The following is a 16,678-nucleotide window of genomic DNA, read 5'->3' on the forward strand; positions in this document are numbered from 1 at the left end:
TATTTTCTGATGGGTGAAAAGATGGACTTATTTATTCATTGTTTTCCCTACCCCCATCCCCTGCCAGCACACACATTCACACATTATAACTGCATATCCAGAGCCAGCTGTAGACCAGCTAGGAAGTACTGAAGTTTGTCAGATTAGTACACATCTACTTCTTTTGTCATTATTTCATTGCCCCTACTCTAATAGCCCCGCTCTTCTCTACATACATTTCTAAGACTCTTCTGCATACAATATTTCCCTAAAAGAACTCCTGTAAGATTTTTTTTTAACATACTGCTCTGTCCACTCTGTTTTATTGTTTTTTTAGTAAATGAATTTAATTCATTAACAGTAAAATATTCTTTGGCACTTTTAAGAAATATGATGTCATGTAATAAATAGAGCTATGGAATAAGTTTCAGACAGAAGAGGGAGCCATAGAATCAAATGATAGAGTGTAAGGTATTAATTTTGAGATCTGATATGTAATTGACTTGATATCCAACAAGATGGTTTTGAATTATAACCTGAGAAGAGTTAAGGTTGACTCTGATTGAGAGTGAAGAGAGAAGCAGTGGAGACAGAAAAGATAAAAAAAATAAGTCAGTGTTTACAAACCAAATAACTCTTAACTATGTCATATTGTAAAGTAGCTTAGCAAAGTTAGGACCAGTGGATGGAGACCTGTAAAAAAGAATCTTGCTTAGCACTTGGAGAAGGAACAAAAGTAAATAAAGTGTACCTGAGCAAATATTTAGATAAACAAAACTGGTGAAACAAAATAAGAGATACAAGTTTTCTTTTTTTTTTCTTAAGATTTTATTTATTTATTTGAGAGGGAGAGGGAGACTATAGAGGAAGAGTCAGAAGCAGACTTCCTACTGAGTGGAGAGCCCTAGGTAGGGCTCAATCCCAGGACCCTGAGATCATGACCCAAGCTGAAGTCAGCTGCTTAACCCACTGAGCCACTCCAAGGTACAAGTTTCTTAATTTAGGTCAGAGCTTCTTTTACTTTTTTGTAGGTTGGCATTTTGTTTGTTGCACTTTAGAGTCATTAATCTAACTAATGGATTTGTTTCCCTTTAGGAAGATGTTTGAGTTTGATGATGAATAGTCTGCCAACTCAATGCAGTACATTTAAATTTTAAAAAATATTTAAAATTTAAAAAATAATAATAATTAGTAAATAAATAAATAAATGTTGTGTGTTTAGCTTGGTTAAACATAGGCAACCATTCTTTCAGTTAATCTAGCCTCTGGATTATGCTACTTTCTAAAGATACATCCAACTAGGTATCTAAATTTGTTTAAATTTAAATGTACCTTGGACACCCAGAGAATCCATGCATCTTCATAAAAAGGACCACTGGTAAAATAATATGAATGTCTGGGGGGAGGGGAGAGACAGTGTTCTGAATTCATATTTTGGAACTGTTGGTTTAGAAAGAGTTCACAGGTTTGTTTTGTTTCAAGACTTCTGTGAGAATTTAACATGTTAAGAAGCATTGTGAATTTTTAGGAGAGAGATGTAAAATGCAGTTTTTCCCATGTTTATTTGGCCAAAAGGTGAAAAAAATTTGTATTTCACTTATTAACACCTAAAACCAGTTCATCTAACTTTCTCATTTTACACATGATGAAAAATGAAGTTAAATTCTGATTCATTCATAATTCTGTCTTAGGAACACATCTTGTTGGCAAGCAGAGGTCCTTTATTCCCTTTATATAGCAGTGAACCAGATAGGTGTGCTTCTTGCCTGCCCAGAGCCTACTGTAGTCAAGAACTACAGAGGGCTCATTATAACACGTTTCCTTACATGGATAGCAACTTAGAAGCCTAACATAAGTTAAATAGCATTGCTTGACTTTTAAGTATAATTGACCCTAAAATATCATGTTGCAATAAAAAAGTGTTTATTTGTCCTGTGGTTGAGAATGGGCATGCACTTAGAAACACTTTAATAGTTCTGTATTGGAATTAGTTTTATTATAAATACATTTTTAAAGGCTAAAATAGAATTTTAAGATCATTTGTAGAAAATAGCTTATATTCCTTTTTTTCATTTTTCTTCCTTCCAATATGAACAAATATGATAGAAATAAAACAAAATATAAAAAATAAATAAAAGAGAATCAGGACATTTTGCAGATGTAACTATGTAAGTGACTAAATCAGCATACTTCTATTTGTTTGATGTAGCAGACAATTACATTATTACACTTCATAGGATAAACCTAGTTAACAAATCATGCACATTGTTCCCTTATTTCTATTCAGAGGATCACACAGTTAGACCATATTCTTTGATAAGTATTTCCATTTGCAGACTCAGAAATCAGAATTGTATTTCTCTTCTGTTAATTTCTCTCTCCTCCCTAATGCTATTTAGATTAATAAGATAAACACCATTCTAAGTCATTTGTACTTGGCCAAGGTAAAGTACGTGGAATGAAATTTTATTCTTTCCATCCAATAGAAGTTGTTTCTGCAAAGAGAAAAAAAAAGAGTAAAATGTGGAAAATAGAGGAAAAAGACATCTTAAGATGCTTTTCTGATTTTATTGTTTTTATATTCACTTTATTCTAATGTACTAGAAAAAACAAATGTTTGTTATGTCTCATATCCTAAACTCTATCTTATTTTGCAAATATTCTGAATGTCTTCTCCATTTTTGTGGTTATCGTTTGCATAGTAATTTTATTTTTAAACCTGAAGTCCTACACTATTTCTTTTTCTGTTTGAGTAGGCCATGTAATGTTTTTATTTATTTATACACTCATTTGTTTAGGGTGTTTTTCAAGCTTAGTCTTAATCTTGTAACTGATGAAGCTTACTTTCAATGCAGTAAAATTGTTCTGAATATTTCATCTATAACTTTCAGTCATTCCTTGGCTGCCAAATAGAACACAATAAATAAAATGTATGGAAATATCAATTACCCATAAATTCCATTATTGTGGTGGGGGTGAAATGGACTGATGAAAAGACGCTGAGTCTAGTGTAAAGGAGCTTGGATTTGAATAAAACTGAGTTTGGTTACCGGCTCTATCACTTAATTCCTGCATTCTGCCTTTGATAAGGTAATCCTTAACTTCAGTTCAAAATATGTAAAATAAGGATCGACAGTTTTTGTAACAATAAATTTAATAATATATGTATTTAAAATGTATTTAAGAATAAGAATATATTATTCCAATTTGAGATAATATCCAAAATATTAACCTCTGTGTTTTTCTCTTCACTTTGGCCTCACTTTGTTTTCCCAAATGGTATTTAATATACTTCCTTTTTAAACCTGCAGAGTTAGATTTCAACCATCTATTACAAAGGTAGACATAAGGGCTGTGGATACTTCACTAGTCACAAAGATTAAAAAAAAAGATTTATTTATTTGAGAGAGAGAGCGCGCATGAACAGGGGGAGAGGCAAGGGGAGAGGGAGAAGCAGACTCCCCGCTGAGCAGGGAGCCCGATGCGGGGCTCGATCCCAAGACCCTGGGATCGTGACCTGAGCAGAAGACAGACGCTTAACCGACTGAGCCACCCACGTGCCCCTTACATGCATACTTTTTTTTTATTATGTTATGTTAATCACCGTATTTTACATCATTAGTTGTTGATGTAGGGTTTCATGATTCATCATTTGCATATAACACCCAGTTCTCCATGCATACTTTTAAGAGAGTTTTTCAGAAGCAGAAATTGGATAAATGTTTATTTGAGGAAGTAATAGAAAAGAAGGAGAAGGGATATTGGGGTCTTAGAAATTCAGCTTCTATGAAACTGGAAAGGAAAACAAAAATGAGCTCTTTAACTTTTGTGAGCAAGATGGGTGGAAGACCAGATGTGGATGGATAGGTCAAAATACCATGAGTCTGTGTGCAAACGAACTTAGGGCCGGTATGCACACCACTGTGGTACTATCTCTGGCCATCACCTAGCCTACTGCCCATTGATTTTTCACCTTGTAGTAATGAATACCTCATTGTGTCTGGGAGATTCTGTTCAGTGCATTAATAATTTAATGAATCCTCAAAGCCAACAGAATAGAAGTTGAAAGGATTGGGACATATTTTTATGTAATAGTATGCAAAAGGAAAGTTTAGCCTCCAAAGATGGGAACAAGGCGGAATCCAGTTGAATTAGCTTCTAGTCTAGCCTGTTGTAGAATAGAGGTGTGCTTATCAAATGATCTGTAGTGAAAGACCACTTTTCTTTTTCCAGTATGTTATAAACTGGTAACTTTGTAAAATACAGTAAAAATAAATTGCTTGAAGTAAAAATTACTGTAGGTTTTAAAGTATCAAGATACACATTGTTCCCAGTATGGCATTTTAAGAAGAAAATAACTCTGGATTTATCTAAAGGAATAATATAAATATTTGTTTGGCAATTTGCTAACAAAGAGAATCAAACTGGTAAAATCTAGTATTATTTTCTTGAGAGCACTCTGTTATCATTAATTATGATGTAATTTATTACCAAGGAACATTGTTATGTAATTCCCAGAGATAGCAAGCTTAAGACATATTGTATAGATTTTTGAAAGAGATTTTTTAATCAGAGAAAGACATGTATCATATGATCTCACTGATAGGGGGAATTCTTAATCTCAGGAAACAAACTGAAGGTTACTGGAGTGATGGGGGTGGGAGGGATGGGGTGGCTGGGTGATGGACATTGGGGGAGGGTATGGGCTATGGTGAACGTTGTGAATTGTGTGAGACTGTTGAATCAGGGACCTGTACCTCTGAAACAAATAATACATTATATGTTAAAAAAAAAAAAAGAAGAAGAAGAAGATAGCAGGAGGGGAAGAATGAAGGGGGGATTTCGGAGGGGGAGATGAACCATGAGAGACTTTGGACTCAGAAACGAACTGAGGGTTCTAGAGGGGAGGGGTTTGGGGGGATGGGTTAGCCTGGTGATGGGTAGTAAGAGGGCACGTACTGAATGGAGCACTGGGTGTTACATCCAAACAATGAATCATGGAACACTACATCAAAAACTAATGATGTAATGTGTGGTGATTAATATAACAAAATAAAAAAATGCCAAAAAAATAAAAATAAAAGGATGAGTTGAAAGACATATAAACTTAATTTTTAGCCTCATAAAAAGTAGCATAGAATTAGGGAGTTAAAATTCCCCATTGTAATAAGTTTTGAATGGTTTCTTCTTACTGATAAATATAAATGCATTTTAGAAATGAAAAATTTTTAAATATATAGACTTCTATAGAAGTAACTTTCAAATAGATAGAGGAGCTTAATCTTCCTTCTCATTGTATTAAGCAGATTTGTAGGTACACACAGTCTTTGTCATATCATGTCATGGGAAGGTGATTCATAACCACAGTGATACAATGACATTTCCTCAATTTAGATCCATTTGGAAGGATATATTTTTAGCATATTTTGAGGTTATCACTTGAGTAAATGAAAACATCTTGCCAGTTTATTCATCCTCCCACTTTATGTGCTTTCCTTGAAAAACTAATTCTGCGTGGTTTGTTCCTTATTAAATCACCGTTGCCTTGCTGAATTGTAAAGGAGCTTGTAACAAGTTGGGATTTATGAAATATATACTTGAATTAACAGATGTCTGTTTTTATTGAGGAATAGGCTTGAGTGTTTTGATCAGTAAAGGTTTAGAAATATTAGGGAAAAGGCTGCTTTAGAAGCAGAGCTGACTGTCAAGTACAACAGAGGTTCAGTATGAGGATTTAGAACTCATGAATGCACAGATGTATTTACTACGCAGAGTAAGATAAATTGTCAAAACATCAAAATTGTGTTGATTGCTGAGTCTGACATGCTGAAATATTTTGACTTGGTTTGGGTTTTTAGAAGTTCATACTTGAAGGTGAGTGAACATAACTATCAGGTAAATTATACCATTATTTGTTTATGGAGAACCCCATAGAAAATCTGTTCTTACGGTGATGAACTAAGTGGCACCACCCCATTAAGAAAGGATGGGAATGTGTTATTCGACTTTATAGTTTAGTCTCCCAGTATGTCATATAAATGACACTAAATTTGTTGTTCTATGTTGATACTCCTTAATAAGAAGGAGGAGCTGTTTTTTAGAACTAACTCTGAAACAGAGATACTCTGCTATGTGTTTCTTTACCCTCAAGCCAGAATAAGGTGTTGCTCTGAGTGTGATTTAATGTGATTTTTTTTTTTCATAGACATGTGCTTCCCCCTAGTGGTTTTCAACCTTTGGGATGCTGACAACCTAGAAGTGTACACATCCTAGAAATATACAATTTACCAAAACTGAATCATGAAGTAATAGAAAATCTGAACAGAATGATTACTAGTAATGAGACTGAATCAGTAATCAAGCTTCTCAACAAAAGTCCACAGCCAAATGACTGCACTGATGAAATCTACCAAACATTCAATGAAGAATTAATGCCAGTCCTTCTCAAACTCCAAAAAAACAGAAGAGGGGGAAACACTTCCAAACTCATTTTAAAAGGCCAGCATTACCCTAATACCAAAACCAGACAGGGACACGATAAGAAAAGAAAAGATACTCCTGATGAACATAGGTGCAAAAATCCTCAATAATGGATGAAAGCTATCAAAAGGTACAAATTTCTAATTATAAAATAAATAAGCTTTTGGGGGTGTAATGTATAGCAAGCATGGTAACCACAGTTAGTATTACTGTATTGTGTATTTGGAAGTTGCCAAGAGAGTAGATATTAAAAGGTCTCATCATCAAAAGAAAAAAATTATAAATATGTGTGGTAAATGATGTGAACCAGACTTACTGCGGTAATCATCTGACAATATATACACGTATTGAATCATTATATTATACATCTGAAACTAATACTATGTCAATTATATCTCAATTAAAAATGAAGACATTTTAAAACATTTTATAAGTAATTTTATTTTTTAAAACACTTTCAAAATAAATGTACTTGCTATTTAATTATTTTAATATTTAATTATTGCCCATGGGTCACATTATGCTTATATGCTTTTAGAACGAATATGCACATATCGGCATACATATGTCAATTGGAATTCTCAATCAAGTCTTGAGAAAATAGCTGGAAAGGTCTGACAACAGCCCAGTGTGGCCCATGCAGCCCCAGCTTCCTGCCTGTGACACAAAGAAGGTGACAGAACAGAAAGCAATGGCCAGCCTTGCATGAGGTTCTCTGGAGAAGAGGGGGTATGGGCCTTCTGGAACAGGAGGAGTAGCAAGAACTAACTTAGAGTACATCTGAGGGGCATCTGTGCTGCTTGAGTCCCGACACCCCTGCACCAAGCACAGGCAACTCCAAAGACCTGAAGAAGGAAGTGGGCATGACTCTAAGAAAAGGGGACTAGGTTGTCAGTCCTGTGCCCATCCTGGGAACCTGCTCCCACCACCACTCACCTTCCTGCCCTCTGCCACTGAGAGCTGTTGCAATTCTTCTTTCATTGTTGGGGGGAGGGGTGCAGAGGCAATCAACACCGCTTCCCAAGTTGCTAATTTTAAGTCAGAGCATCACAATGAGACACATCTGTATCGGCTATCTTGCTGCAAGCACTTTTGATGTGCTCAAACACGCCAGGGAAGCCAGAAGGGGGTGGCAGCCTAGCTGCTTATTTCAGGAGCCTGTCTCCACACGCAGGGCACCACACAAGTTCCGGCAGGAAGGTGGAAGGGAACCAAGACAGACCCGGGTGCTCCCGGAAGGGAGGCAGCACAGGATCAGGGTAAGGGACATACTGCTTTTTACTTACCTACTGTGGGCTCTGGGCACATCACCCCCTCTGGGCCTCCATTTCCTCACCTTTGTCTGCAGTGGGAGCCGGTTCTGCAGGCCAGCGCCTAGTGGGTCTCCCGCTTCTCCCTCTCTCCCAGTAGCAGACTAGATCCGTAGCTGATCTGGTGGTCCTCCTTCTGAGTTGTTGCTTGACATCCTGTCCCTGGGCGCTGCTGGTGATGGAGCTTTCCCTGTCCTTCAGGGCTAGCTCCCTCAGCTATAGCTCAACCACAAACCTGGAAAGTTCTTGAGGGTGGGGGGTGGGGGTGGGAGAGGTGTTCCTACTGTTCAAGCCCACGGTCTGGTCCAGTCTCTCCCAGCTTTGCAGCTTTGCCAACAGCCTCTCCTTCTCCATTTCCAGGTCAACCAGATATTCCTGTATCTTCTCCTGATGCTCCAGCCTCTGCTGCAGCACGTCCAGTTCTTCTTCTAGCAGCCCATGGGTCTCAGGCATCTCCAGAATGTGGGCGCTCTCTTCCCTCTCTGGTGCTTCAGCTCCCTTTCCAACTCGGGCAGCCTCCGCACACTTCCTGTTCTTCATAATCATCCCACTCCTGCAGGGGCAGCTTCTGCTCCAAGTCCTTTATTTTCTGCTCCTGGTCTGCCCTTACTTCTTGAGTGGCCTGGAGGTCCTGAATCTTATGATTAGCTTCCTGCCATGTGTGTGTGTTGCAAATCCAGCTGTTTCTTCAGCTCCCGTTTCACAGACTCCAAGCAGTTCACCTGCATCCTCTGTACTGCGTTCAGAAATCCTCTGCTTTGAGGCACTGACGGTCTTGGCAGCTTCTGCCAGGCAGTCTTTTTTCCGCTGCAGCTCCTTGCTGGCTGTGCCTAGGCTCCATTTACCTCCATTTGAGCCCTCCTGTGACTCTGCTCCACCTGCATCTTTCCCCCTCCACCCAAATGACCACGGTTGACGTGAGACTTCAAAGGGATCTGCTCTGCTTGATCGAACAACTGCATGCTCTGCTGGTACTGCATCTGCAGAGAGCCTTGAGCAGAGGTGGAAACATCTAGTCCAGATCCTCCCTCTACTCGCAGGGGCATGAAGTTGTTCAAAGACCTCAAGTGGGACAGGACAGTGGTGATTTCTCCCAGGTCTCCCAAAGCCACTTCCCTTCTCCCTTCCACTCTCCCTTCCTCTTTCCCTGATTTCCATTCTTGGTTCTTCCTTTTGTCAGTCCCATGAAAAGGGCTTCTAAGTGCTGATTAATTTTGGTTTCTTAATCTGGGTGCTAGTTGCATTTGTGAAAATTTATGAAAGTATAAAATTATCATTTGTAACTCTTCTCTGTAAAATGTTAATAGAATATTTTAAAATATTTTTAAAATCAGCTGTATTTTATCTATATTGAACATCCGAGCTTGACCTACTTTTTGTTATTAATTTTGCAATTCACTAACCTCTTCTTTATAACAAATATATTATTTCTGAAGGCCAAGCTCATGTTTCCTCATTCAGTTCAATGACTATTTATTCTCAAACATTATCCTTCTTATACTCCCACTATTGATTTGGTTGATATTTTTGTTGTTTTATTTTGTTGTTTTTACTGGAGCAAATCTATATGTGTTTATGGATTAACATTTGAAAATAGTTTTTGAAGTTATATTGCAAATTAAAAATGAAGTTCTCAGAAAATCACTACACTGTACATAAGACCATGTGAAAATCTTTAAAGGTGCTTTTAAAAGTTCCAGAGTGGAGGGGGGTGGGAGGGATGGTGTGGCTGGGTGATGGACATTGAGAAGGGTACATACTATGGTGAGCATTGTGAATTGTGTAAGACTGATGAATCACAGACCTGTACCCCTGAAACAAATAATATATTAATAAAAATAAAGTTCCATGCATAAGAAAATATTATCAAAAAGGGACATTATGTAAATACAACAGCAAAAGTCCTGCTACACAGATAATGCAGCCAGTTCTAGCTATGTAGTCAGTGAGCACATAACAAGTACTTAACCAACTGTCAAGTCCATTCATTTGTTCATCTTCTCCCTCCTCCCTCCCTCTCCATTTTTTCTTCCTTTCTTCCTTCCTCGTTCTTTCTTCCATCCTTCCTTCCTTCCTTCCTTCCTTCCTTCCTTCCTTCCTTCCTTCCATCCATCCATCAAGTATAGGAACTAGAATCAGATTCAGGTTAGAAGTTTTTGGTAAGAATGCTTCATAGGTGGCTTTTGTACTTACATCAAAGGGTATCAATTAGCTAGTAGTCTTTGCTATTATGATGCTATTGTCTGTTGGTTATCATTGCCTAAATTAAGGATTTCATTAGGAGTTTGAAAAATGGTATTTTTTTCTATGATTTTTTTTCTTTGCTTCTTAGCAACAATATTGCCATAGAGAGAAACATCTCCTCATTATTTATTTGGTTATCAGTGATATAGTTGTCAAGATAAATGTCTGATTATTTTATTTCATTCACAGTTTTAAACAAGTTAGTTCTAGATAATTTCCAAAAATGATGAATGGGAATTGAAAAAAATATATTTTTGTATCTTGATAAACGCATGGAATTAGACATGTAATGCTTTAATAAATTGCAATGGTTATTCGTGTAAATGCTCAAATTTTTCCACTTGTGGGACAAATTTTCACTTGTGGGAGGCTTTTCAAGGGAGTTTAAGATACAACTCCACCAGTCTTCGATAGCGTCCTTGCTTTTACATGCAAAGTAAAGCTGATGTTACGATTACAGTTTAGGGCTCAGGCTCCATAGACATGTGAAGATAAGTTAATAAAGATAACAATTATTATGATTTGCATCTCTTAGAACATTTTGTTTTCCTCTATAACAGCCTAGAATTATAAGGAAGAAAGACCAAGATGCCTTTCTTCCAGTTCAACAAGTCCATTTCAAATTATATATGTATTCATATATATATATTATATATACATAAATATCTTTCTCTAGTATAATGTTTCAAAATCTTGTCCTAAGTTTAGTTGCCTCTCATATCAAAAGCTTCACAGGTCATGAGCTAGATGGTAGGGGAACATGGTTATGTGAGACGCACAGAATATGGCCACCTTTATTTTGTTATTATTATTTTTTTAATGTTATGTTAGTCACCATAGAGTACATCATTAGTTTTTGATGTAGTGTTCCATGATTCATTGTTTGCATATAACACCCAGGGCTCCATGAAATACATGCCCTCACCTTTGCCCCGTGATTTGGAAGTGTGTGTCCTGTAGGGCACTCTTCTTTCTGCTCATTTGTAGCTCTAGGTACCTTGTGATATTTAACACCTTCCACATACACATAGAAGGGCGTCTCTTCTCACGGAAGTGGAACAAAGGAGAGAAAGATGATGTGAAGAGAAATTTATATGTAGATGTTGAGAAATTTGTGAGAGTTCTTGTACTTATTCTCTTCTGTGTTCTCTGATGACCCTGGAAGATAAGGTCATCTACAGTGACTGAGGCGCCAGTAGGCTCTAGAGAAGCCTGTAAGATCATGTATATTCACTTTTGGATATACAGAGAGAGGCTACATAAGCGATTTGTGGCATTAAAGACATGGGAGTTGACTTAATAATAATTGCAGAAACAATTGCTATAGAAACATCTGATGGGTAAAAATATCTTTAATGATAAGGTTTAAGCTTCTCCTATAGTGAAGTTTATTCTGTAGTAATAGGCTTTGGGAGAGTTTGTGATAAAGGTGAATTGAAACATTTAAAATAAATCATCAACATTAGAGCAACTGGTTAAAGCCAAACCAAACCAATCAACCAACCAAACAACAAAAGCCACAGCAAAATCAGTTCATACATACTTAGGTAGTACTCAATGATAGAGGTGGTTTCAAAAATGATTGGTGTTTTATTACAGGTGCCTATAGCTACCTGATCTCTGTGAGGTGAATGTTCATGTTGCTAAGCTTATGTTCCTGCCATCGGAGAAAATATGCCTGATAAAAGAAGTTTCTGAACGTGATCAAAGCAAAAGACATTTTTATTCCTTCAGAAGTATTTTTTTGAGGTGCTCCTTTTTGATAATGAATGATGCTGTTTTCAGTGAAAGCGCCCCCCTGTGGTCTTCCAAGCTTTGACTCTTAGCTTTCTAACCTAATACTAGTGGAGCAAAAGCACTAGATACCAGGCTTCCCTTGTTCAGTTCACAGCAGAAGCTGAAATTCCTTAGGCCAATTTTTATACTTGGTACTTGAGATTACAGGGTGGTTTCTGCTTTCATTTAATAGGCTTTCAGAATTCAACTTGCTGTTGTATGTACTAATTCTGCCAAGGTTATTGTGCTGTTTGTCTTGCCATAAGTGACATGGATAAACTTGCTTTTATCTCTTTTGGTTTAATTACATTTGGTTTCCTCTGAATTATAGTGGAAAGAATCATACTTATTCAAGATCTGGCAATACTTTCTAGTTATTTGGGGGTGCTGTGAGGGGCCAAATTAAATTTGAAAGAATTTGGGGAAAAGAAAAATGTTATCATTGTTGCACTAGCCTTTTAACTGATCTCTGTGGTTCCCGCAATCTCTTCTTTCCATTCTGTTCGACACAGAAATTTTTATAGTATGCATACTGACCACAGTAGTCCCCGGCTAAACAAATGAACAAATGAGCAAATACAGAATCTTTTAATGGTCCTCTATGGCCAATGAATGGAGTCCATAATATTCAGAATCCTTGTTCTATTGTGTACCTTTTTTCTCAGTACTCCTTCCTAAACTTCTGCCTTTAGCAACATACAACTGCTGTTCCCCGAAGACATTATATACTTCGTTTTTCCATGTAGTTATTCATCCTACCCCAACTTGCAGAAACACTTTTTCATATCCTCACAACACACACACACACACACACACACACACACACACAGTCACAGATTAGCACACTGTGGCTCTGTCCTTGAACCAGTCAGACAAATTCATTTTTCTGTCACATACAGCTGTATTTATTAAATTATTTGATTACAATCAGCACTACATTCAGGGCATGTTTTACCTCCTCTGGCCCATTAGACTGTGTGCTCTTTGAAGTCAGAGGCTGTGGCTTGAAAATGACTGTGGCGTTCAAACACATAAGAATGATTTTGTTTGAGGAGTTATTTTAAAATATGGCCATTCTCTTCCTTTTTAATAGAAGTAAAATTCACCTAAATTCTTTTTTCTGCCTTTCTGCAAACATCTGATAGACTTCTATGATCGTATTTACTGATATGAAAATGGTTCTCTTTTCCCAGGGAAGCTCCTTTGCAATTCAATGTTCATTTCACCTTTCTGAAATATTTACTTCTAGAAAGTATGAGAGTCAAATATTACTCTCATTCTTATTTTGAAAGTTATTTTTCAGTATCAGCATCAAGGGTATAGAGCTGCTCCTTTTCACTTCTCCCATTTTCTTTGCCTAAAAAAGAGAGTAAAGAATTAACAAATATCTGAAGAAAAGTTGAATGCTTTTTAAAAATTTGACAAAGATAGCTACTAAGGGTGGCTGGTTAGTTAGAGATCCTGTACTTCATTGCCCTGGACACTTTAATTGTACAGACATCACTGGAAATTCATCTGTGCATTTTGAATCTTTTAGAAATTGCTTGATAAAATAACATACAAATGGAGAGAATAAAGGCATGGACAAATTTCAAGTGGCTAACTAGAGAGCCAAGCCTTACAGTCTCCAAACATTCATTATCCCCGAACCTGAAAATAAATCGATGAATCAAGTTGATGCATGAGTGAAAAAGAATAATAACTGGGACTGCCACCAAAGTTTCCTTTGTAAAAGAAAAAGAAAAAAGACTAAACAGCCATCTGTAGCAGCACTAACATTAGAATTTCCTTCTTTTGTCACTTCTAAGTATATTTATTGTAGTTTGGTTTGGCTCCCTTCCTCCTCCCCTTGTTTTCACTTTGAATTAGGTCCAGGCTTTTTAGCTCCAGGGAAGCTAGTTGTGGTATTGAAATTGCACTTTCATTTAAACACTGCTAATTGCAACCACAACCTCTAGTTCATAGACCCTGGAAATTAATGATGGAAAAGACCTGTTAGATCATCTCTTCCATCTGATTCTGACAATACAGGATTATTTTTTACATTATGTCCTAGAGTATTCTGCCTGGTTAATTTTAAGTGACTGAAATAATGGGGCTTTCACCATTTCCCTTGGGAGAGAGTTGTATAGCCTAATAAACTTGGGACATCGATCTGAAGATCAGCCTAGATCTCCCTTTTAGTTCATTTCATGCCATTACTCCTTGTTATACACCCTTGGGTCACCCTAAACAATTCCTTTACCTTTTCCATTCAATACGACAAATTTCCTGGCTACCATCCTACAAAGGACTCCAAAGATGGTTTTATTTGCATTTTTGGTTAGTGGTGAAGCAAAATGCAGCTTTACATTATTTCATAAATCATTCTTGTCCAAAAGGAGGCAAGTAAAGACTAAAAAATAGGTAAGTAAACCTCAAGAAGGTGGCTAGTTGCATTATGTCTGCATATTCTATTGATCAGCTTTCAAAGCATATTAAAAGTAAAATTTTGTCAAAATATTTTCCCTGACCTTTAAATGTATCCCTTCTATCCATATTGTGACTCCTTGAAATCTTGACAGTGAAATCTGTTTTTGGACTCAATTTTTCTTCTCCATTACCATGTTCACTTATTCTGAAAGCATGATTCTGCTATTTGTATTTATTCATTTAAAATGTGCTAGAACATGTTTTTATAAGTATTTGATTTCTCATTGTTATTTAAATGGAATATATCTGACTTTACATTATAAAGTAATAAAGTAGTCAATGACGTACCGGCTAATTTAGATTTATGATAGAGGGGGAAACATTTGGTCTCTATTTATAAATGATAGATAATGAAAAGAAAGCATTATTGCCATAAGTGATATACAATAAGAGGAAAATACTGTACTGTTATTGCATATTTATTACCAGAGTTGATAGATTTCTGGTGTTTGGAAAATAGCATATTTTAAAATCTTGTAACAGATTATTCTTCTGTGTATCTTATATGGCACTGGTTCTGAATGAAAGAGTTACGAGCTAGTTACACACTACTCACATCATAATAGGCAATATGGATAATAATCACCATTATTTTTGCAACATGAACTTGTTTAAAATAATATAAATAATATAGTCCAGGAAAGTAAGCTCCTCATTCATGTTAAGTAAAATGAATGGTCCCACCTGCCAAAATGAAGCAATAGAAGCAATTTATTATAATCAGACTTCTCACGGGACTCCAGCTTAGGGAGTTTCAATATATTTAAATGGTAGATAAAATTTTAAAGAAATTTTGAAAGATCCATTATTTAATTTCTATTCTCAAATAATGTGTGAAGGGAAAAATACAAGAGTTCATTAACTTGAATAATTTTCTAAATCTTCTGCAGATAAATACTTTTCTTGTATCTTTTTATTTTCAAATTCAGTGAGGTGCCACTCTGACTCTTTAAGACTAGATCCAGTCATTTAATAAACTCAGAGATAAGGCAGTTTTTGTTTAATGTCTATCCATACTCTGTTTCCTTGATCAACACAGAGTCTTCTGCTTCTCACGTATTTTCATAAGTTTTAATAACTTTTGGTGGAGGTGAAATTAAAACATCTTTATCAGACTGCTAAAACAAATTTTAAAATACACTATGACATACAGAGTTAAGAACTCCCACACTCACTCCTAGTTCCAAATTTTAGTGGGGGAAGTCTGCATTTTTCATGAATGGTTTCAACAGAATTCCAGTTTTGCTTTTGTTACTTTGAAAATAATCTCATTATCTCACCTAAAATATTATATCAAAACATAAACTAAAACTAAAAAAAAAAAAAATACACTCACCCACTTTTGTTGTTAAGAGAGAGAAACAAAAACACTTCCCTTTGAAAGCTCTGTTTTTGTTGTTGTTTGTTTTTTTAATGATGTAGGGACTCAAATGCTTCATTTGATTTATTCAGAAACTCAGCGGACATTGAAAAATTTGCCCTTACAATATCACTACTAAGTGTGGATAGTAATTTCCATGTTCCCTATAACAGAAAGTGAATCATGTAGATGACTATTTAGTAGAGAAGGACAACAAAAGCAGAAGAAGAAGTGGCTGTAAAGGAGGCTTTTAGGAAATCAACTTTAGCTTTGGAAACCCGAGTGATGTAGAAGGGTTCATGGTGACCCCAGGGCTGAATATAAGCAGGCCCATCAGGTGACCCACCTCAAAACATCCTTTAGGTCCTAGCTGACCAATGCGTTACTTACAAAGGAAATTTCCCTAGTACCTCCTCACCTTCCTCCTTACCCAGGGCCCCCCACCACTGCCTCCTCACAATCTCCCCTTTGCTGATCTGCCCGGTGTTCCCTTGCCTTGTATTCAATAAACTTCTATCTCCTTTGTTCTGCCTTGGGTGACTTCTTTCACCGCCAGGGCACTGGCTTCCACCTGATTGGGCCTCCACCCAATTGGAGGCTAACAACTGGATGTATAAAGGGGCAGAGGCAGGAGGGAATAGTGATATGTCCTTTCAGAAGTAAAAGGCGACAGGGGCACCTGGGTGGCTCAGTCGTTGGGCGTCTGCCTTCGGCTCGGGTCATGATCCCAGGGTCCTGGGATCGGGCCCCGCGTCGGGCTCCCTGCTCGGCGGGAAGCCTGCTTCTCCCTCTCCCTCTCCCGCTGCTTGTGTTCCCTCTCTCGCTGTGTCTCTCTCTGTCAAATAAATAAATAAAATCTTTAAAAAAAAAAAAAAAGAAGTAAAAGGCGACATACTATGGAGTGCCAAGTGGCTTGACAAAGTCATTTAGCCACTACAGTTTATATATATAGTCATTCAATGTAAATATATAACCATTTTAGTTATTTATTCTCTCAAAAATCTTCATTAAGTTGTCTTTCTGTTCCAAATGCAGTTTATATTCATTTTAAGATTTG

The 16,678-nt window shown here is 36.8% G+C and overlaps 1 pseudogene; it reads right to left on the minus strand.

Moving 5' to 3' along the window:
* Positions 1 to 7,044: 7,044 nt before the first annotated feature.
* On the minus strand, positions 7,045 to 9,216 carry LOC112835492 (mitotic spindle assembly checkpoint protein MAD1-like; annotated as a pseudogene).
* Positions 9,217 to 16,678: the final 7,462 nt, after the last annotated feature.

Source organism: Callorhinus ursinus, unplaced genomic scaffold, assembly GCF_003265705.2.
Source record: "Callorhinus ursinus isolate GAN/ISIS: 27379988/994484 unplaced genomic scaffold, GSC_fseal_2.0 scaffold4, whole genome shotgun sequence".
NCBI classification, from domain to species: Eukaryota; Metazoa; Chordata; class Mammalia; order Carnivora; family Otariidae; genus Callorhinus; species Callorhinus ursinus.